This window comes from Pleurodeles waltl, chromosome 5 (assembly GCF_031143425.1).
Source record: "Pleurodeles waltl isolate 20211129_DDA chromosome 5, aPleWal1.hap1.20221129, whole genome shotgun sequence".
Classification (NCBI taxonomy): Eukaryota; Metazoa; Chordata; class Amphibia; order Caudata; family Salamandridae; genus Pleurodeles; species Pleurodeles waltl.
This window is the reverse complement of record NC_090444.1, coordinates 97262964-97283647: the sequence shown is the minus strand read 5'-3', so window position 1 is coordinate 97283647 and position 20684 is coordinate 97262964. Positions and strand designations below refer to the sequence as shown.

Genomic DNA, 20684 nt, shown 5'->3' with positions numbered 1-20684 from the left:
GACCCCCCAAAACATTGCGCATGAGAACTCTGTGCACGAACAACCACTCAGGCGTGGATCTTCTGGTCCTGACTTCAAGCCTCAGTGTTTCACAGTAATCCTGTAACACAGACCTCTGTGATGGCACAGGCGCCAGTGGACCCCACAGCTAGTACCTGGGTAGTAGTGCGCGTGTCCTCAGAGATATGAAGCTATTTTTTTATTTAGGACTTTTATAAAGTGTTTGCTGCCATCTTATGATTTGTTCGACATTCCTCTATGTCAGCTGTTCGTGGACGTCGCAACAGGTCGTCTTTTCACAGCACATGCGTGAACTCTCTGAAGAGTTGCCCCAGTGCACATGTAAAGGAGAGTAGAGTGGGCGTAAGACAGTGGCTGATGCTTCACAGTTTGTCAGATGCAAAATAGAGAAAAAGTAGTCCACGAAGCGGACGGAAAACAGCGAGCCTCGTATGTTTTCTGTACTTGGTCGATGCGCTCGAGGAGGTCTATCCACCGGAAAAGGCATGACATATGCGTGTTCCTTTCCACGAATGAATTCAAGCAGATTCTAACAGGCAAGCCCACGAGCCAATGAAAGACACTGACGTGACGTGGATTGGGCTCCGATTCCTTTTTAATTCCTAAAGCGTCTCGCTCAGCGAAACGCATGGGCAAGCGCATGCGATGCAGGCTCAACCCTAAAAAGTGTATTTCAAATGCACACAAATTCACAAACTGAATGTGGATCCGTGCAAAGTATGCTTGATTCAGAACATTTTATTTGAATGCAGGTATCTGGCCCCTTCTCACCACTTGTGCTCGGGGGTTGGCAGGAGGTGTGGCTAGATTCCTCTCCATCACGCATTTAGAAAGGGATGCATTAGAATCCGCTGTCGCACAGGAAGTTGCTATTCAAGCAGGGGACAGAAATTTCCCTTGCCTTTACTTCAGGCCCTATACTTCCAGTATGTGAGGGGTGGAGTGCAGATTATGAATATAAGTGTAAATGCGGGCTTTTTAAGGGTTGTAAATGTCAATGTGTTCCCTAGGGTCAGTGTAGAGGTGGGAGCCTACTAATATCACCAGTAGAGGTGTGTTAAATTTGTGTAATTTCCTTTGGTGTAATAATGCAATCTTCCAAGAAAGTTGTGCATAATTAGCGACATGCAAACCTGGCATTTATACTTCACCACAAAATGTGTCCTCACATTCATTTTGGGCGCACGGATGCATTTTGCACTAGAAATTATGCCAAAGACGCAAGCACGGCAATCAGCAGCAACTCACGTTCTGGTGGCTCCCGCACTGTTATTTTGCTGTGTGGCATTAAGGAGTAAGTTCAGCAATTTCGTGTAAAAAGTGTAATGTGAAATTCCAAAAATGATGCGAATTACACTGGCGTAACTGAAAATTTGCCTGGGACTATTCAGCAGATCCCCATCACCATACGCCGATGGCTGATATGAGCAAATGCACAACACAGCAGTGGGTGGGTGTTGACTGCTTTATTGTACATGCAGTGGTGGTGACACGTGAAAGGACACCAAGGCCATTTCAGGTGCCATTCACGCTGTTTTTGGGGTGCAGAACGTGCTATCGGAGCTAAATCACAGCCCAAGTTGCATATTTCTGCCCATTGGTGGAACTCTGCGTAATCTCCTGGAGTTTTCATATAACTCAACGGAATTCCTCGGAATGAATAATGATCAAGGGGATCCTTTGGGTGAGGGTTAAGCATCAATTTTTCAGATTTAGATGTGAACATATTTTGAACATATTTTGTTAACATGGGGGGCACTTTGGGCATTCCAAATACACACTGCATTACCTGCGAAAAACGTTTTATCTTTTAAGAGAGGGCATCACGCATTATTTTGTTTCTGCCTCTCATAATTGTTGAGTCTCCTATTTTGGAGTATTTAAACAAATGACTTTAAACATGGTGCCATGATATGCTCTGTGCTGTTTGGTGAAGGCCAGGAAACCAACCGCTGCATCGAGCAGAGCTGTTAATGAAGAAAGATACATTTGGGGACCCACTGATCATATTCTAAAAGTTAGATACTACCACCTCAAAAACTATTCTTAGGTCAAAACGAGGTGCATCGTGTTATGTCATGGGACCTAGGCCCACATGTTAGATAAAAGATTCACACGGACATGTAGTTATACTGATTGGAACTGACCACAAGCACGTGCACTCGGGCGCCTTTATTAGCAGGGTCACCTGACCGGTGATGCCCGTGCTGGATGGATACAGGGTGGGTGCAAAGTCCAGCTCTCCGGAAGTGGCTGGCAAAATACTACGTGCAGAAATACACTTGTATCCAGCAGAACTCTACACAAAGTTTCCAATACATTTTTAAAAAAGCTGCTCCGGAAAATAAATATTAGAAATAAGCACTGCGTATTTTACCAATGCACTAAATCAAAACTGGAAATTGTATCGTTTTGTAGCCGCTAAAGGCAATGCTTGCCTCCCAAGTGCCTTTGCGGCACAGCACTCGTCAGCAGCGGGGCGGGGCCTGTGTTTTAGTAGCTGCTGCTTGTTCTAAGCAAAGAAAGAAGGCAGCCTGGAAAAGCCGAGCCTGGTCCTTGTGGAATAAAAGTGAGCCTCTCTGTTATAACAAAGAACCCGTGTCTGCTGAAGGTTAGTCCCCACACACGGGCATTAGCATTCAACTCTTTGTTTGCCCTGGTTTTAATATTTCAGAGGGAAGCATTGCATACAAATGGCACCTCTCACCGCCTATCCACGAGACAAAAGAGACATATTCATAGCAGCTGCAGGCTGTGGGGGAGTCTGGGAAATGCAGAGTCACATCTGAAGCGCGTGACAGGTCTGCAGCAAATGCTGCTGTAATTGGGGGTGGCTTTGCATGTCCCTCAAATGTTTTATTTCTCTCCATCACATACCCAAGTATGTTATGATTGTATTAATGCATTTCCAAGGATCCTTGCTTATCCGTAACCAATGCTCGCCTTCCCTAATGGGGCTGGGTACCCACTCCACCCTACTGGGGTCCTAGGGTGGTTCGGTCTCCAGCCAGGACACCTTAGGCACCACCATAGGTGTCAGATCCACGCAAATCACTAATCCAAGGCCTTTCCTAAACAAAGGGAAATCATGATTCAGACTTTTGTTTGGCCACAAAAGACCACCACGGGTGGTGGAAAATGGCTTCAACCAATGGTAAATGCACAGAAGACAAAGTTGAAAATAAAAGTCTTCATCTGATTGGCCAGGAAGGCGAGAACCAGTTGAGGAGATTGGGCGATCATTCCACCATTTTTAGTTCATCTCTACCTCATGGAGAGGGGCAAAGTCATATGCAAATCAGTGCTGGCTCCACCCAAAAAAGAAACAGACTGTGAAGTACCACCTAAATGTGGTCATTCTTTTGGGACATGTTGTCTATGATTCGAGACCCTCTCCTAGTCCAACGATCAGAAGACATATTACAGAAACTTTACAGTGATGCCAAAAAACGAGGACTGCTGCACTTCCTCCATTTTTCTGCTTAAGCAATGATATTTGTGTCTGAGCAAAGGTGGCACTCTCTTTACATGCCAAGAGGAAAAATAGACCCTTTTTCACTTTTGAATGGGGCTTTGAAGCAAAGCCAATTCCATTGTTATCACATAGGTAGATTTCCATGGACTGGGCTGTCTTTGGTCTTTGTTTAAATCTCAGAACTCTAAAAATGATTTCTAAGCACAAAAGTTTGTTCAGTGAACATCAGCAGCATCACAGCCAGTTTTCTAAATGTTGTCCTGGTGCAAGACAATATTTTCTAACATGCAAATATGCAAAACATGTTTGCACAATTCCATATCTCAGGGATATAGGAATTAATTGTCCTGCCTGTTTTATTGCCCCGGCGTCCCCCAATCTGGATGCCCAATATTGCAAACCTTCATCACACCACAGTTTCCAATCCCTCCCTCTCCCCTCGAGCCTTATTGGACCCGCTCCACCCGGTTCTGTATTTTCTAGTATTTCCCTCGCCCACCTTGCAGACCTGCAGGGGCCTGTGAGCCCCCTGGCTTGTGCTCCTCTCACCCGACGATGTAGAAAAAAGTGCAAACACTAGAACAAAGCCAAATATTCTTTTATTCCTAGAACTCTCATGGAAGAGTCTGAGTTTGCTTAATGTTAATGGGAGAGCCGCAGGGTAGCACCATGGCAGAATGATTGCAATTACCCACAGTACTCTGGATTTGTGATTTAATTAACTAAATGTTTTGCTGCATGGTACATTAAATCTTGTGATCCGTTATCACGGTGGCAGAGCCTTTCTGTAACTCTCTCTCCCTCCTCTCAGCTTCCTCTCTTCCTTCTTCCATTCTTATGCCATACCTCCTTTTGTGCCCTGCCTCTCTCGTCATGCAGTCCCTCTCCTCTCAGCCTCCTCTCTCTTCCTTCTTTCATTCTTATCCCATACCTCTCTTGGTTCCCTGCTTCTCTCACCATGCAGCCCCTCTCCTCTCAGCCTCCTCTCTCTTCTTCCATTCTTATCCCATACCTCTCTTTTTTCCCTGCTTCTTTCGTCGTGCTGTCCCTCTCCCCTCAGCCTCCTCTCTCTTCCTTCTTCAATTCTTATCCCATACCTCTCTCTGTTCCCTGCTTCTCTCACCATGCAGCTCCTCTCCTCTCAGCATCCTCTCTCTTCCTTCTTCCATTCTTATCCCATACCTCTCTTTGTTCCCTTCTTCTCTCATCATGCAGTCCCTCTCCTCTCAGCCTCCTCTCTTCCTTCTTCCATTTTTATCCCATACCTCTCTTTGTTCCCTTCTTCTCTCATCATGCTGTCCCTCTCCTCTCAGCCTCCTCTCTTCCTTCTTCCATTCTTATCCCATACCTCTCTTTGTTCCCTTCTTCTCTCATCATGCTGTCCCTCTCCTCTCAGCCTCCTCTCTTCCTTCTTCCATTCTTATGCCATACCTCCTTTTGTTCCCTTCTTCTCTCATCATGCAGCCCTCTCCTCTCAGCCTCCTCTCTTCCTTCTTCCATTCTTATCCCATACCTCTCTTTGTTCCCTTCTTCTCTCATCATGCTGTCCCTCTCCTCTCAGCCTCCTCTCTTCCTTCTTCCATTCTTATCCCATACCTCTCTTTGTTCCCTTCTTCTCTCATCATGCTGTCCCTCTCCTCTCAGCCTCCTCTCTTCCTTCTTCCATTCTTATCCCATACCTCTCTTTGTTCCCTTCTTCTCTCATCATGCTGTCCCTCTCCTCTCAGCCTCCTCTCTTCCTTCTTCCATTCTTATCCCATACCTCTCTTTGTTCCCTTCTTCTCTCATCATGCTGTCCCTCTCCTCTCAGCCTCCTCTCTTCCTTCTTCCATTCTTATCCCATACCTCTCTTTGTTCCCTGCTTCTCTCACCATGCAGTCCCTCTCCTCTCAGCCTTCTCTCTCTTCTTCCATTCTTATCCCATACCTCTCTTTGTTCCCTTCTTCTCTCATCATGCAGTCACTCCCCCCTCAGCCTCCTCTCTCTTCCTTCTTCCATTCTTATGCCATACCTCTCTTTGTTCCCTGCTTCTCTCATCATGCAGCCCCTCTCCTCCCAGCCTCATCATGCAGCCCCTCTCCTCTCAGCCTCATCATGCAGTCCCTCTCCTCTCACCCTCCTCTCTTCCTTCTTCCATTCTTATCCCATACCTCTCTTTGTTCCCTTCTTCTCTCACCATGCTGTCCCTCTCCTCTCAGCCTCCTCTCTCTTCCTTCTTCCATTCTTATCCCATACCTCTCTTTGTTCCTTTCTTCTCTCGTCGTGCAGTCCCTCTCCTCTCAGCCTCCTCTCTTCCTTCTTCCATTCTTATCCCATACCTCTCTTTGTTCCCTTCTTCTCTCATCATGCAGTCCCTCTCCTCTCAGCCTCCTCTCTCTTCCTTCTTCCATTCTTATCCCATACCTCTCTTTGTTCCCTGCTTCTCTCATCATGCAGCCCCTCTCCTCCCAGCCTCATCATGCAGCCCCTCTCCTGCCAGCCTCGTCATGCAGTCCCTCTCCTCTCAGCCTCCTCTCTTCCTTCTTCCATTCTTATCCCATACCTCTCTTTGTTCCCTGCTTCTCTCACCATGCAGTCCCTCACCTCTCAGCCTTCTCTCTCTTCCTTCTTTCATTCTTATCCCATACCTCTCTTGGTTCCCTTCTTCTCTCATCATGCAGCCCTCTCCTCTCAGCCTCCTCTCTCTTCCTTCTTCCATTCTTATCCCATACCTCTCTTTGTTCCCTGCTTCTCTCATCATGCAGCCCTCTCCTCTCAGCCTCCTCTCTCTTCCTTCTTCCATTCTTATCCCATACCTCTCTTTGTTCCCTTCTTCTCTCACCATGCAGTCCCTCACCTCTCAGCCTTCTCCCTCTTCTTCCATTCTTATCCCATACCTCCTTTTGTTACCTGCTTCTCTCATCATGCACCCTCCTCCTCTCAGTGTCCCTTCTTCCTCTCTGCCTACGCCTTGATACCTTGCACTAGGCCTGGATGAAATGTCCACTGTTGGTCATCCTATTTAATTTTGGTAATTTCACATTAGTCCTTTTTATATGAAACTCCTAAAATTACACTAATATGAGACGTCAGGCGATCCTATTCGTGGCAAAAATGTAGCCCCACAGTACGGGACCAACGCAAAAACCAGAACGCGAGTCGCTACTGTTTCGAAACTTTTGTTTTTCGTGTCATATTTTACTGCAAAATGCACCCTGATGTCCAAAACAGATGCAAGGACACATTCCATGATAAAATATATCGTGAAATGACGGCTTTGCATGTCACCTGATTTCGCTGAATTTTTCAAAAATTTCACAAAATTACGCAAAAAAAAAAAAAAAAAATTACGGGAATTTCGCGCACCCCCACCTGTCATGCTCTTTGTTTCATTGTGGCAACTGTGCCCTACAACTGCCCCCCCGCCCTAAGGTCACCCTTTTTGCTCTTCCATTCTCTTCTTTCATTGTTTCCTTCATGTAGCCTCCCGCTGGTCACTAGTTCTTGCCTCAAGTACCTACCGCCGTCCCTCTGCTTGGACACCCAAGTCAATGCCCTCCAGCCCCGTACAGCGGGTGCATTAAGGATGCGTAAGTCTACCACTGTCTGGGAGGAGGAGGAGAGCTCACCCGGACATGTTCATCTGAGTGCATGAGCTACTGTACGTCACAGACTGTTGTAAATTAGGCGGTGGTAGGAAGGATCTTATAGACAAATATTATTATTGATAAATGGTCAGATAGCAGAAAACATTGAAAGCCTGCCTGTTCCACACCAGGATCACCAGCACTGCCAGTGCTGCAGCCAGAGCCCGCCTGGCTGACTCAGAGCATCACCCCTTCTCTTAAATCATCAGTATCCCTGTGGGCTGTAATCAGGGCAACTGGAACTAGGCCATTCTGTGGCCGCTACATTTTCCGCATAATTATTGATTTGGCGCATTTGCCACATAATCCATTATTAGCTGCATCATCTTCAGATTGTAACAACAAAAATGTTTCGAACTCGCACAGATCAAATGTTGATAAAACCTGGTGACATGTTCCCGCGCAGTGGAAGGCCCATTGCGGTGGTTGGCTGGTCATCTTTCAATGTCTTCTTGCCATACTTAGATGATAAACTGGTCAAACCAAGGAGAAATATTTCCCCAGACAGTGTTACTATGTGCAAAAATGATACAAAATGTGCTGTACTACACCACATAATTTGCCTTTTCTTGCCACATAATTTAATCAGTCCTGCCACATAATTTTGCCCTCCCCTGCTGCAAAATTCTAGTGACCTTTACTATTTTACACTAGTATGTGGTACAACCGCTTTGTGGCTCTGGCGTGATGTAGTGTTAATCATTGAAACTCACCAACCTTCCGGTTGAGAGGAAGGAATTTCCGAGCATCTGCAATAATACTCCCGTAGTACTGCTAAATCCCTTTGTAATTGGCCGAAATGTACAACTCCCTTTTAGTAAAAGTGCAAAGAAGGCGCAGTCCTTTCTGTTTGCACTCATCTTATATGGATATTCCTTGTTTATTTCCATTCTAGATATTTTGGGACAATTCACAAAGGCATTTAAAAGCACCTGAAGCATTCCTACAGTAGTTCTCCTTTATCTACCCCTAACCTCCTACTCCTTTCTGAATTGCCCCCCATATTTAAAAGGGTGCAGCCGGCAGGCACTGATTATAGAAAAATGATGAGGCTCCCCTGTACAATGTGGTTTCTGCTCCTGCGGAGCATGCCCATTAGGTAGCATTGCTCCCGTTGTCAAACCATCTCACAGATGCATAAGAAGGGGTGTGGGAAGCTGTATTTTTTGATAGTCAACAAAATTTGCAGGTATTTTTACGACATGTCTTTATTTACCTGAAAAAGTACTTATCGGGAAAGTCTCATTTTGCAGAAAACGGTGGTCTCCACCACAACTCGTGCTACACGTAGTGCACAGATTAGTTCATGTAAACATGTAAACAGGAGGAATAATTCTACATGTATTTTTTGGATGCAACTCTTACAAAATCTGAAAGTAGCTTGAATGAATTATAGCAACCTCCACAAAATTTGTGTAGGGCGAAACTATTGACCTTCTGAAAACTTTGCAGTAATCTTCACCTGAAAGTATGGGCCCAGGAGCCATTTTATGGGCCCAAATACAACATATTCACGGAGCTGGGCAGAAATCAGGCGTGGATTTGTTACCACACTCAAAGATACAAATCTTACTCACTTTAGAGGAAGGACCAACCAGACTTGACCTTTTTGTCGTACACAGATGTCTGCATTAGCCTACTGAGCTATCTCAGAAGGTTTGAAGAGAGATTTTAGCAGGGGCGGCTCCTCCTTAGGGTGGAGGAGCGTCGCCCCCCGATCAGCAGCGGCAGCTGCAAACCTGTGAAAGAAAAGGATAATAAACTTTGTTTATTATCCTGTTCTTTTGAAGGGGCGGGGCCACAGGGGTGACGAGCGGGCGAGGGGGAGTGCTCAGCGCATGTACGTTTGGCTATCCGTCTTAGGCCTGCCAAACTTACATGCGCAGAAGGCTGTCTCCAGCCCGGCAACTGTGCCTGGGAGCTTCCTGGCGCTCCCAGCCAATCATGATGCTGCTTTGAGCAGCATCAGGATTGGTCGAAGGGCCGGCTCGGAGCCTGTGCCTGCAGCAGCAAGACGAGAGAGGAGCAGCGCAGGCACAGCGAGGAACGAGGTAAGTGGTTTTTTAAAAGGTTTATTTAAATTTTTATTTCTCGCACCCGCCTCCCCCACCGGTGTGCCACCCCACCCCCTCCAAGCACCTGGATGTTAGCCACTTTATTAGTGGTAGTAGAGCCTTAGCTAAGAAAGACACCTGAGGGAGCATAGTACTTAGGTCTGGGCGTAATTTCAATTACACTGGAGTAGTCAGAGTAACATGATTACTCCTGCTTCTGTAATTACAAGTAATTTGGGGGAAAGCAATGGTTCCGCAAAAGCATGTATTGTGAGCGCGAGAGCACATTCGCACTCACTATTCATTTTCTGCTGCATTTAGCGCTCTTTCTTAGCACAAACTGCATTCTTACGTCCATTGTGTGAGGGTGTACTTTATGCTAAGACAATATCACTAAATGCCAGGAGTCAATTTTGGGGAAATCCAAATCCAAAAGCACATTTTGGACTTAGCAGAAAATGCATTCATGCACCCATTTTAGAGGCAAGGGGGCATTTTGCGCTAAGAAAATAGTGCTAAACTGTTGAGACTAAAATGGGGTTAAATCCTACCCAAGACCTAATTTAATGAGCTCAGGTGGTGGGTCACCCCCACAATTTGTATTCTGTTGCGTATAGCACTATTCTTTAGTGAAAAATGCATTATTTCTCCCATTTGGACATGAGGGGGCATTTTTGCGCTAAAAAATAGCACTTCCGCAGAATTACTCTTCTTTCATAATTTCACATAATGTCACAGAATTCTCAAGTAATTCCACATGATTACGCTACACTGAATTATGTAAGTTGCGCCCACCCCTAATGGTAATTCCTGATTAAGCAAAGTTCATTAGACCTAAGTATCCCTGTCAATTTCATCCAGAGTTCGATGACAACTGATTTAAAGCAAAAACCCTTCTGATGTTTTTGCAAAGTATACTTTCTTATTAATTTGCATACCAAAATCAATATCAGGAAAACCAAATGTTTTGGCAGAAAGAAGTTTAACTGTCTATGTCCAGGCAAATACAAGCCTATGGAATAATATCTCAAGACAGAGCACCTGATTTTAACAGAAATCTAGATCTGCTTTTTTTTGCAAAAAAACATATTTGCAATTAGAGTGATGGCCACATTCAAACATGGTCCTTTAGAGGTCTGAGCCTCTGACTTCACATACTTGAAAAAACTGTGCGGAACTTTTCAGCACTCCAGGTAAAATATAATTTTGCCCTCTGTGGCACTCCAAATAAACTGAAAGAAAAATTATTTTCTGAATTTGTGTAGTAATTTGATGGTACCAGTAGGTGGCACCTTAAAACATATTACTTAACTTTCCTTAAGGAAGTGCAGGCCCTGCATACTCAACTAATGACTGGACTGATCTTTAGTCGGGTATGGTGAGCGGGATAAGCTGTGACATTGTGATGAGGAGCGGGACTGGGGGCTGTAAGGCTAGACAGTGAAGGAGCCAGAGAAGAGGGTTGGACATAGAAACCGGAAGATACTGGAAGGGAAAGTACCTAGATGTGAAGCAGGTAGTAGTGGGGAAGTAGTTCTAGAGAGTAGGTGCAGGGTGACAAAAGACACAAATACATGATGAAGGCAAGGGTGAAACACAGATGTGGAGAGTGCCACACTGCAGGAATGATGCTAGAGCTTTTCTGAAGATCCAAGGACAGGCAGTTATTACTTTGTGACGTCTTTCGGCAATACATCATTTACTCCTAACTTCCGCGGGCCTTTGGGATTGATGCTCTGTAGATGGTTAGCCAAGACTGTCAAGTGTTGCCCTAGGATGGGATATTGGTTTGCTCAGACCTGGGCCGCTTACTCACTGTGCCACCGGACTCAAGCTATACTTGACTGACAAGACCTAAGTAGCCCGAAAGTGGTCTGGCATTGTTTGTCTTTCCGTCTAGAGGGCACCTAGCCTGGCACTTTGTGCTGGACAGTACCTATTGGAGCAGGAGCAAGAATGATTTGCATATGACTTGCCTCTGTCTGAAGCGAGATAGCACGCAAAAAAAGTGGAACGAGATGTGGTTAGAGCAAAATGTCATTGGCTAAGATTAATGCAAGCATTCCTTCCAATCACCTGTTTCTGTTGCAGTAGGTGTCCAAAGTAGGACGGGTATGCCCAGATGTTGGTCCGGGGCTCACTGTGCCACAGGGCTCAAACTATACCTCTTTGCCAAGACCTAAGTAGGCCGAAACTGGTCTGGGGTTACTCTTGTTTCCATCTAGAGTGAACCTGGCCTGACAGTTCAAACTAGGATGCTTCTTCTGAAGCTCAGCCAAGATTGAGTTACATATGGCTGGTCTCTGTCTAGAGTGGCATATTGCTTTAAAAAAATGGTCTGGAATGCAGCCTAAGCATTCATCTGTGACTGAGATTAATTCAGGCATTCTTCCATCACTTTGTTGTTTGTCTCTCTGATTTCAGAGACAAAGATTCAAGGAAAAGCAGAGTTATAACCGCTTTATTTTCAGTTTTAAATAACTCTGACCATTCTTTTTCATGACAAAGCCATTTTTGAAAATGCACTTGATGTAATGAAATTGATAGAATCAGATAATCTCTTGTCACATAGAAACTAGACTGTAAACAGAACCATTACTCACATGGAAAGAATACTGCACTGTGAATACATCCACTCCTGGAAATATCATTAGAAACACAAGCATGCATAGATGTCGGTTTTTGATATGATTCAAATGTGGTATTCATACACACGTGCACACATGCTGGCATACAGACACTTGTGTCTGCATGCCCACACATCACCATTTAGAATGTGCTGTGTGTTTCTTCAGTTATTTCACAACACTAAAGTTAGGTCACAAAATTACTAATGAAGTAGTAGGAAGCAGTCACGGCTCACGGGAGGGAGAAGGGGCAGGGTGGCACGGAGCAGTAAGGTGAGGGGGACTGCGCAACAAAAAAAAATGTAATAAATAAAAAAAAAATACCTGTTTCACCGCGCCACCTTCGAACCGCTTCTCATCTGCAGGGACAGGCTCTCATCCTGCCCTGCGTCCAATCCTATAGCTACTTTCATGCTGCTGGGAGCATGAAAGCATTGGTAGGATTGGACGGAGTGCTCTGGCCGGGCACTCCGAGGCAGAGTGGGAGCCTCTGCCTGCTCTCTCCAATCTGGCACTGCGTTGCCTGGTTGGACAGAGCCTACGGCACATGTATGTTTGGCCAGCCCTAGACGGCTGACCAAACGTACATGCACACTGAGCGGGAGTGCTGTGCACTCCCCCTCTGTCCCTGTCACACATGTGGCCCCGCCCCTTTTACAGTAAAAACATAATAAACATAGTTTGTTATGTTTTTATTGTAAATGTTTTGCAACTGCTGCTGCAGGCGGGGGGCGCGACTCTCCTCTGCTATAGCGGAGGAGCCGCCCCTGGTTCGAAGCTGAAGAGCATGAAGTTTGGGTCATACTATGGTATTGGATTTGCGGCATTTCACACAATTGGAACCTAAGCTCCAGCAGTCTTCCCTGTTAGTTTCAGTTATTTGAAGACTCTTTAGCAGATTTCATACATGTTCCTCATCAGACCAGTACAAGTGAAACAATTTGTTTTGATCAACCGAACGGGTTTTTCGTAATCTGAAATGCCGAACACGGTAGAAGCACAAAATGACTTGAAGTACACTCAATTTGAATTTTGTTTCACTTGCACTAGTTTGATGAGGAACATGTGCAACAGGAAGGACCAAAATAAATATCATTTGTAATACACAAAGGCCAATAGGAGAACTGTGTACAACATCTACGATTGGAGGAATTACATGAACAAGGTACTAATTAGCCCTGATGAAGCACCTTTAATCTGTGAGCGAAACACATTGGCTGCGCTACTGGGCTTTTATCTCAATCATCAGAAGAATAATAAAGTAATCTATTGTACTATGAAATCAAAATCCCTGGAGTATTTCGGGGTCTAATGAACAGAATCTCTTTATGATTGATAAATATAGATTACTTTGTTATGTTGCCTCTCCCTTTTTATAATTATTTTCAGTGGTTTTGGTCTTGGGCACCTGACCCAAGGAGGTGAGCAACATCTGCATGTACTGAAGAGATCTGGCTGGATAGTGCAGTTTAATATAAGATAGTTGTCCAATAACTTTTTAGAATGATCATGTAAAGTCTTAGGGTCTAGATAAAAAATGAATACTTTGGTGGTAATAGTTGACTGTGTGAGATTGCCATATTATTTTATTAGCAGGCTGACATTAGTAATTAACAGAAATGCAGTGGAGAGGAAACTTGGGCTCATATTTATACTTTTTTAGCGGCGCATTTGCGTCATTTTTTGAAGCAAAAGTGGCACAAACTTGCTAAAACAATTATATTTTGACAGTTTGCACCGCTTTTGCATCAGAAAATGACGCAAATGTGGTGCAAAAAAAAGTATAAGTATGGGCCTTAATTTCTGCTGTTCAGAAAGCAACATGTAGTGAGCAACATTACAAGGTCGGCCAGCTGGGACAGGGCTAAGATGAAGGAAAGATGTTTGATAAAGTGGCTTTTCTTTTGGCTGGGTGACTACCTGAAGCATTGTTCACTCAGTGATGCAGATAGGAGACAGCACAACAACTCCTCCTCCTCTCTATAGAGAACCATTGAAGAGAAAGGTATAAAATGACCTGTATATTGGGGAGGGACAAAAGAAACGACTGGTTGCTTGGTGGAAATGCCAATGAGCTGTTATCCAACTGCAGGTCTGAGAGCTTTCTAAAGTTATGCAGGATAATACATAGCTTGGTATTAGTTAGCAAGATAAAATGCCAATCATTCAGCCAATACCATAGCTATTAGTCTTATTCTAATATGGACATATACATTAGATAGAGTTTAGATGAATTATTACAGATAGCAAGGATGTGTGATATAAAAAGTTTGGGGGGTTTCTAATGTAATTTGTTTTTCTTTATTGTGTCTCTTGAGATTACAGTTATAACTTTAATCAATCTAGTCCTCAAGGTTAGTGTGCACATAATAATTAACCAAGTATTGGAAAACACCAACTGCAGTGTGCGTCGGCTGGTTTCGAGATCTGGGTGAGGGTCCACACTTGTACAAATAGCCCCTGCATGCAAGGGTTTCTCTGGGATGGCACCCTCTATCTAGATGACTCTAACGTATTATAGAGACGAGTGAGATATACCTGTCCATGTTGCTCTGCTCTGAAGGGGGTGCGATGAGCAAGAGCCCCTTGGAGCTAAGGGAATCTTTCTGGGTGTGGCCTTCTATCTATGGATTCTCAACAGCAAGACAGTACACCAGTGCATAATGAGAGCCCTAGAAATGTCTCCATCCTGACTTATTGGTGCAATGTGCAGGAAAGTGCAGAGGTGGGTGATGGGAACCCCCCCTAATGTATCCATACTGAACTGTCAAGGCGTGAGGTAGAGCTGTCTCAATACTGAGATATCAATGAATGTCTAAACCCAATCAGAGAGGTATTGAGCAAGCACTGGGGAGATCTCAGGAGTGGAATACCAGTGCATTTTAGGAGGTTGGTGGATGTTTCTTTACCAGGAGACCAGGTCGGTGTGAGGGACACAATGTTTGAAAATCTCAGACTAAAACACGTGTGCTCCCCTAGTGTCACTATGAAACATCCATGTACAGAGACAGGAAGCATGCCAGCAGCTCCTCTCAAGACAATATTCTGAGCACCGCTCCCTCTCAGATCCACTTTCTAAACCATAGTGCACTAGACCAGAGCCTAGATTCAATGCTTAACCATAATTGAGTTAGGGCGGAGCCTGCATATTTGATTATGTGTAGGGAGCCAATCACTATGAGAATCACTTTTGCAAATGATGAGGCACTCCAGGACGTCTTCTGGAAAGGTGCAGTTAAAATCACGGCTGTACGTTCTTATGACTAAAATCACATGTGAACAGAACATGACATAAATTTAACTCAGCTATGACCAAGTGACATTGTTGCACAGTTTGGATTCCGATGACCAGATTTGTGTTAATGTGCCCCCATTTCACCAACGTGTATGATCCTTAAAAACATTTTTAAATCATGTATTTGCCAAGAGTGTGGGTGCCTAGAAATAAGCTGTCCCAGTACTGCCGTGGCTCCTCTGAAGGAACAATGATCTCCTGGGAATGAGCAGAGATCTCTAAGAATATTGCAAGAGCAGAGGAGGTAGTTACCTCCTCCACCCTGTAGCCCAGCAGGCCATCTCCATACTCTAAGCGAGGCCTATAGTCTACAAAATATTGAGTGATTTCACCAAACTCATAGAAGTACATAGAAAATACACCAAATGGCTTATAACATCCACATCACAGGAAGCCACTAGTGACAGCTAAAAGCAGATCTAGAATATGTTTTGATGCCAGCCCCCTCGTGTACTGAGTGAGTCTGACAGTCTCTATGAGGATTTGGATGAGTCATATTATAGGCATACCTACAGAAAGGTGTGAGTGTTGTCACGCTGCATAGCTGATGATTCCTCTGTTTACCTACCCCAAGGTATCAGCCACCATCCACAGCCTAACAGGAGAGTGTTCTGTGTTCCAAGTGGAAAGTCCAGTCCTGCAGGAAGTGATATCACATGATGTTTGTTTCCAAATACACTGGTAAAAACATATCATACAGTATCTTTTTTAAGAAAATCACAGGAAATTATTAAAGAGGACTTCCTGAACACAGGAAGGCGGAGGGAAAGCTATATTAACACAAAACCCCCAGGAAGCATTACTATACATTGTAAAATGTTTCCTGTGTGAGCACAATTGCCGCAGAAAGCACACCACCAACTTTCCTTTGAGAATCAGTGCTATATGAAGGATTGCATAAATGTTCTCAAATTGCTGTGGCTCATCAGCAATATTCTCTCCGTTACACACCAGGCAATGATCTCCCTTGTCCTTTTTGTTCTAGATACAAAGGCTCACCTCCGGTCAGTGACAGCAGCAGAAAGCACAGAGCTCTAATTATACACTCTAGTATTGTACTAGGAGATCTGCACACCGTTCCCTATATGTATATAGCGTGACTTGCAAAGCCTTTCTCTGACAGATACCCCTCCTTCATTGTCATTTGAAAAGGACTCTTTGATAACTGTGTTAAGTCTTTCAACTTACCCATTGACATTTGGGTGATACACAGCTATCCCTACTCACCTAAGCTAGGTGAGTAAACTGAAACTGTATTTGGGAAACAACAACAAAAGAGCTTGCCTCGATAAATGATTAGGCTCTGTAAAGCCACCCACAGTGACTTGCTACTGTGCTTGACACTCTGCAGTGATTGGGTGTCTACAGGAGGTTTGTTGCAGTGCCTAAGGCCAGTCCCTAAAGCCAACCTCCAGCAGCATTCAGTCATAGGCGCTGGATGGCCTGGCCTGCCTCCTCAAGCATGGACAAAGGCCTTGCACAGCAGGGCTTGGTAACTTGCTGCATTTCGAGTGCAGTGGAGCCTCTTGCTCAACTGTTGGATGTGGTGTATGATTAAAAAAACACTGAAATTCATTGAAAAAATGTAGGGTTCAAGTGAAGTTATCATTAGCTTTGTTATGGCATCTTAAGATATATTTCTAAAAACAACAGACATTGACAATGTTTATACCAGTATGTAACAACACCTAAAAATGTCATTAAAAACAACCCATACTCAAACAATCAAATGGGGAGGGCACACTTCTTAACAACCCATAACACATTTTCGCCCAGATGCTAGAGAAATTCGAGAGTCTCAACACAGGTAGCAGGGTTCCATGCATCCACTTTGAGATTGGTGACCCTCCCTGCCTACTGTATTGCAGTTGGTATTCTGCGGTGTGCCTGTGCCAAGGCTACTCATTACCTTCACCTGCATGGGCACTTATTGCCTCCTCAGATATCTCTCAGTTCATTACCCTTGTCTCTTCCAATTTACTTGGTATTGGCCAGAGTGACACCTGTTTCCCGTGCCCCACTTCCCTAATTTGAACCCATTGGCCATTATTGAAATGAGGCCATGGAACTGAATTACTGCTGTTTCAAGGAACTGTCTTGCTTCCATGAAATTAGAGGGCTATAATCAATTGCATAAGGCAGAAACACACAGCCATCACCTACTCAGTATGCCAGTGAGGTCCAGAGTGTGTGGTCAGCAACAGGTGCAGCTTGTACTGTGGCTGAGCCATTCTGCTTTGTGAGAACAAGAGGTCACACAAAAAGTGTAATGACTTATGAAGTGGAGAAAGCAGCCCTGTTTACAGTATTTGTCTGAACACTTGTGTATAAGCTTCCCCCACCATCCTAGCGCCTGAGTCCTTCCTTTAGGAATCTCACATTAGCAACTCGCAGCTGAAAACACCTCTTTACTGTGGAAGGTGGCAACTCATTTCATAATTTTGTATTTAAATTTCCAGATTAAGCAAAAGGCGAGGAATTTAGAAATGCTTTTCTTTAGCTATATATAAAATATTGGTTTTTGGAGGCAGAGGTGTGTGCTATTTCAAGGGACAAAGACATTTCAGCTTCAGTTGTCGAAGTCCTCCTCGTGACACCATCCCTTGGCCCTTGCGATCCCGAAAAGCACGGAGGTATCTTTGAGTTGCCACGATCATTAAAGCTGTTAGAAAGCACAATCTGCAAAGACACTCAATACACCATTAAATCCTGGTCACCCCTTCGCAGCACATGTTCGTTTTTGACAATCTGAACAAGTAACAAAGGGCCTGATTTAGATCTCGGCAGATGGGTTACTCTGTCACAAAGTGACAGATATCTCGTCCACCAAAATGTAAATCCCATAGGATAAAATGGGATTATATTTCAACAGATGGGATATCCGTCACCGCTGTGACGGAGTTACCTGTCCCCCGAGATCTTAATCAGGATCTAAATCCTCATTTATAATTTTGTTAACCAGGTGGTTAATAGAAGCCTTAAGCCTTTGGCCTCTTGAACCACAACAGTCATACATTGTCCCAGCATCTTACACAGCGATTTTGCTTTGAGGTTGCCCCCCTACTTGATCACAAACAGGATCCACAGCCCCTTCCTTGGCATGGAACAATAATTCATGGAGTTTCCCAAGAACCGTCGCTCCTTTACCTTCCCTTTCATAGCTAACTATTGTTACTCTTAAAATGGGTTGACGCTCTGTTGACAATCGATTATGTCTAGGATATCTGACCAATTGTTTTAATTGTTCTATACTTTATCTTGCACATCCTTACATCCAACAGGGGGCAGCCTTGAGCTCGGCCCTGCTACCAATGACTCAGCCATCAAACAATTAATGAAACTTGGATCTTTTCTGTTAGTGAATAAGATAATAAATTATTGATAAGGGTCAAAGAGTTTGCTGATGATGGCTTTATCCTTGTGTTGCATAATATGCCTTAAAGGAAGTAGAGTCAATCCTGATTGGCTTGCAAAATGGTTATGTTAAGGTCGGAGCCTTCTCTACCATGGCACAGGCTTTTAATGATGGGACATTAGGACCCGCTTACACGGGATCCAGTTCTGATCACCCACAGCATACAGGAGCAAGGAGTGTAAGCGGTGGGCATGTCAACCACTCCCCTGGCCTCATCTTCGATGCAGGGATCGCTGCACGCTCCACGGGGTCCTCCGCAGCACTTTTGTTCCCAGGTTAGAATAATGCACAAAGACGGGGTGGAACTGATCGACCGCAGGATTCCCCGCTGCTCATCTCTGCCTGCAAGCCATCTAAGCTGATCTCCCACAGCTGACTGCCAGTGACCTAAGAGGTAACCATGCTCGACTTAATGTGGAAATAGCACAGAAATTACATGGAAATGCATGAAGGGAAAGCACTAAGGAAGGGAATCTGGATGCTACAGCCCTCAAAATGTTACTGTTAGAACTTGGTTGAGGCCCAGATGTGGAGCCGCCTCACAAAGAGAAACATACATTGAATACTGGAGCACTCATTTTCTATGGATTGGGGTCAACAGCATAAACACAAGAGTAGATCTGGCCAGGCTAGACTCTGTGTTTCCCCTTTTCGCTGTTCAATCCCACTACTAGCCTTGCTCATGCCCACAAAAACGATTCTACAGTCTTGACCACTACTTCTCCTCTCCCACGCCCACACTCCCTACCTGCCCACTTCTGCCGGGTACAGACCACCATGTTGGTTACTCGTTCCCTGCTCCACCCATCCTGGCTCCACAGTCGCTGCTGACCTACACATCCCCACAGGGCTCTGTCCCAAACTAGCTGGCGGCTGCTGGTGAGAACGTGAAGTTTGCTTCCAGGCATGGGTAAGTGGCGAGAAGCACAGAGTTTGGTTCAAGAGTCTCCACAGTGAAACTGTCCACATATGTCTGCCTTCCCCGCCTCCTGACGATGCATTATGGACACGCTTGCTGTTCCGTGTCATCCAGTATGTGCAGTGTTATTCAGAATGCGCTTTTGTGACCTAAATTCCACCTCTCTCTTGGCCAGTGGTTTTTTGACATAGATCCTGCTCTCTTCAGCCCAATCACATCATCATATCAAGGGCTGCTGCAGCAAACAAAGTTCACAAGGGCCTTGTTCCTTGGAAAGAAAACATGTTCGAATGTCTTGAGTTGTCAAAGGAAATTGGCGGCCTCTACAGCGAGGCAGTGGTGAGTTAGGGTCTCTGGCACACCATGTCCTTGAGAGTGAGGGGGTAGGTTTGCTACAAGCAGCTAGGAGACTGACGTCAGAGCAGAGTGAGCAGGTGTGATGCTAACAAGTACCAGGCAGAGGAGTCACTTGATCAGGAAGGAGACCAGTGCAATGCTCAGTTTTGGAGGTGGACAGTCATGGGACTGTGGTTAAACACTCAGACACCTAGTGGTACCCACAATCCATGGTTGAGCTGTAGATGGCTGCTTTTCACCAGTCATTTGTACTGGTGTGCTGCCTCTTGCCCTGTTTCAAACATGGTGGCGCTTTAACAGATTATTTTTGCTCAGTTTTCCTGAACTGCTCCCAGATCACACATTCTGCCACTTCTGTTGGTGTTCTTATCAGTGATGCACTGACTGTCAGTGTGCACAAGTGAAGATAAGTGCATGCACTTTTATCGTCTGCCCGCTCTCTTACAGAAGTTGTCATCACCATTAAGTCTATCAGATGACAGAGGATGTTCTCTTTTTCTAATAAGATCCCATATGCATCGGCCTCCCCGCCTTCCCGTTGTCTCTTAATCAGCAGTCTCATGGGGTCTCTTGCCACTCTGCAGTATAACTCTGCAGTATAAGTGCATTACTATGAACATGTTAGACCTCTGTGTCAGCTGTTGTCAGCGCGCGTGCTAGTGTTATGTGTAAACTATAATAGCCCAAAAAAATATTCACCTCCCATTTTCCGGATGTCGGCCACCTTACTCATACAGATACATTTATTTATTTAACATGTGTGGTTTTAAACCTGTTTATTGCTTATAATTACCATGGTTAAGCCTTCACAGTCTCCCCAAAATATTTTTATCTGACTAATCAGTTAGGAAACATGTCAGTGAAAGTGTTCCTGCTCAGAGATCACTCGCACAAA

General features: G+C 44.7%; 1 protein-coding gene and 1 long non-coding RNA gene across 12 annotated transcripts in view; one reads left to right on the top strand and one right to left on the bottom strand.

Annotated features, from left to right (window-relative positions):
• The window catches only part of LOC138295410 (uncharacterized), a 52128-nt gene extending 39949 nt beyond the window's left edge, over positions 1 to 12179 (bottom strand). The window contains exon 1 of the long non-coding RNA XR_011203595.1: positions 12128 to 12179. This is a non-coding gene — a long non-coding RNA (uncharacterized lncRNA). The remainder of the gene's footprint in view (positions 1 to 12127) is intronic.
• OTOF (otoferlin) overlaps positions 1 to 20684 on the top strand; it is an 875032-nt gene that overhangs the window by 168500 nt on the left and 685848 nt on the right. The gene's annotated exons all lie outside the window — the stretch shown is intronic.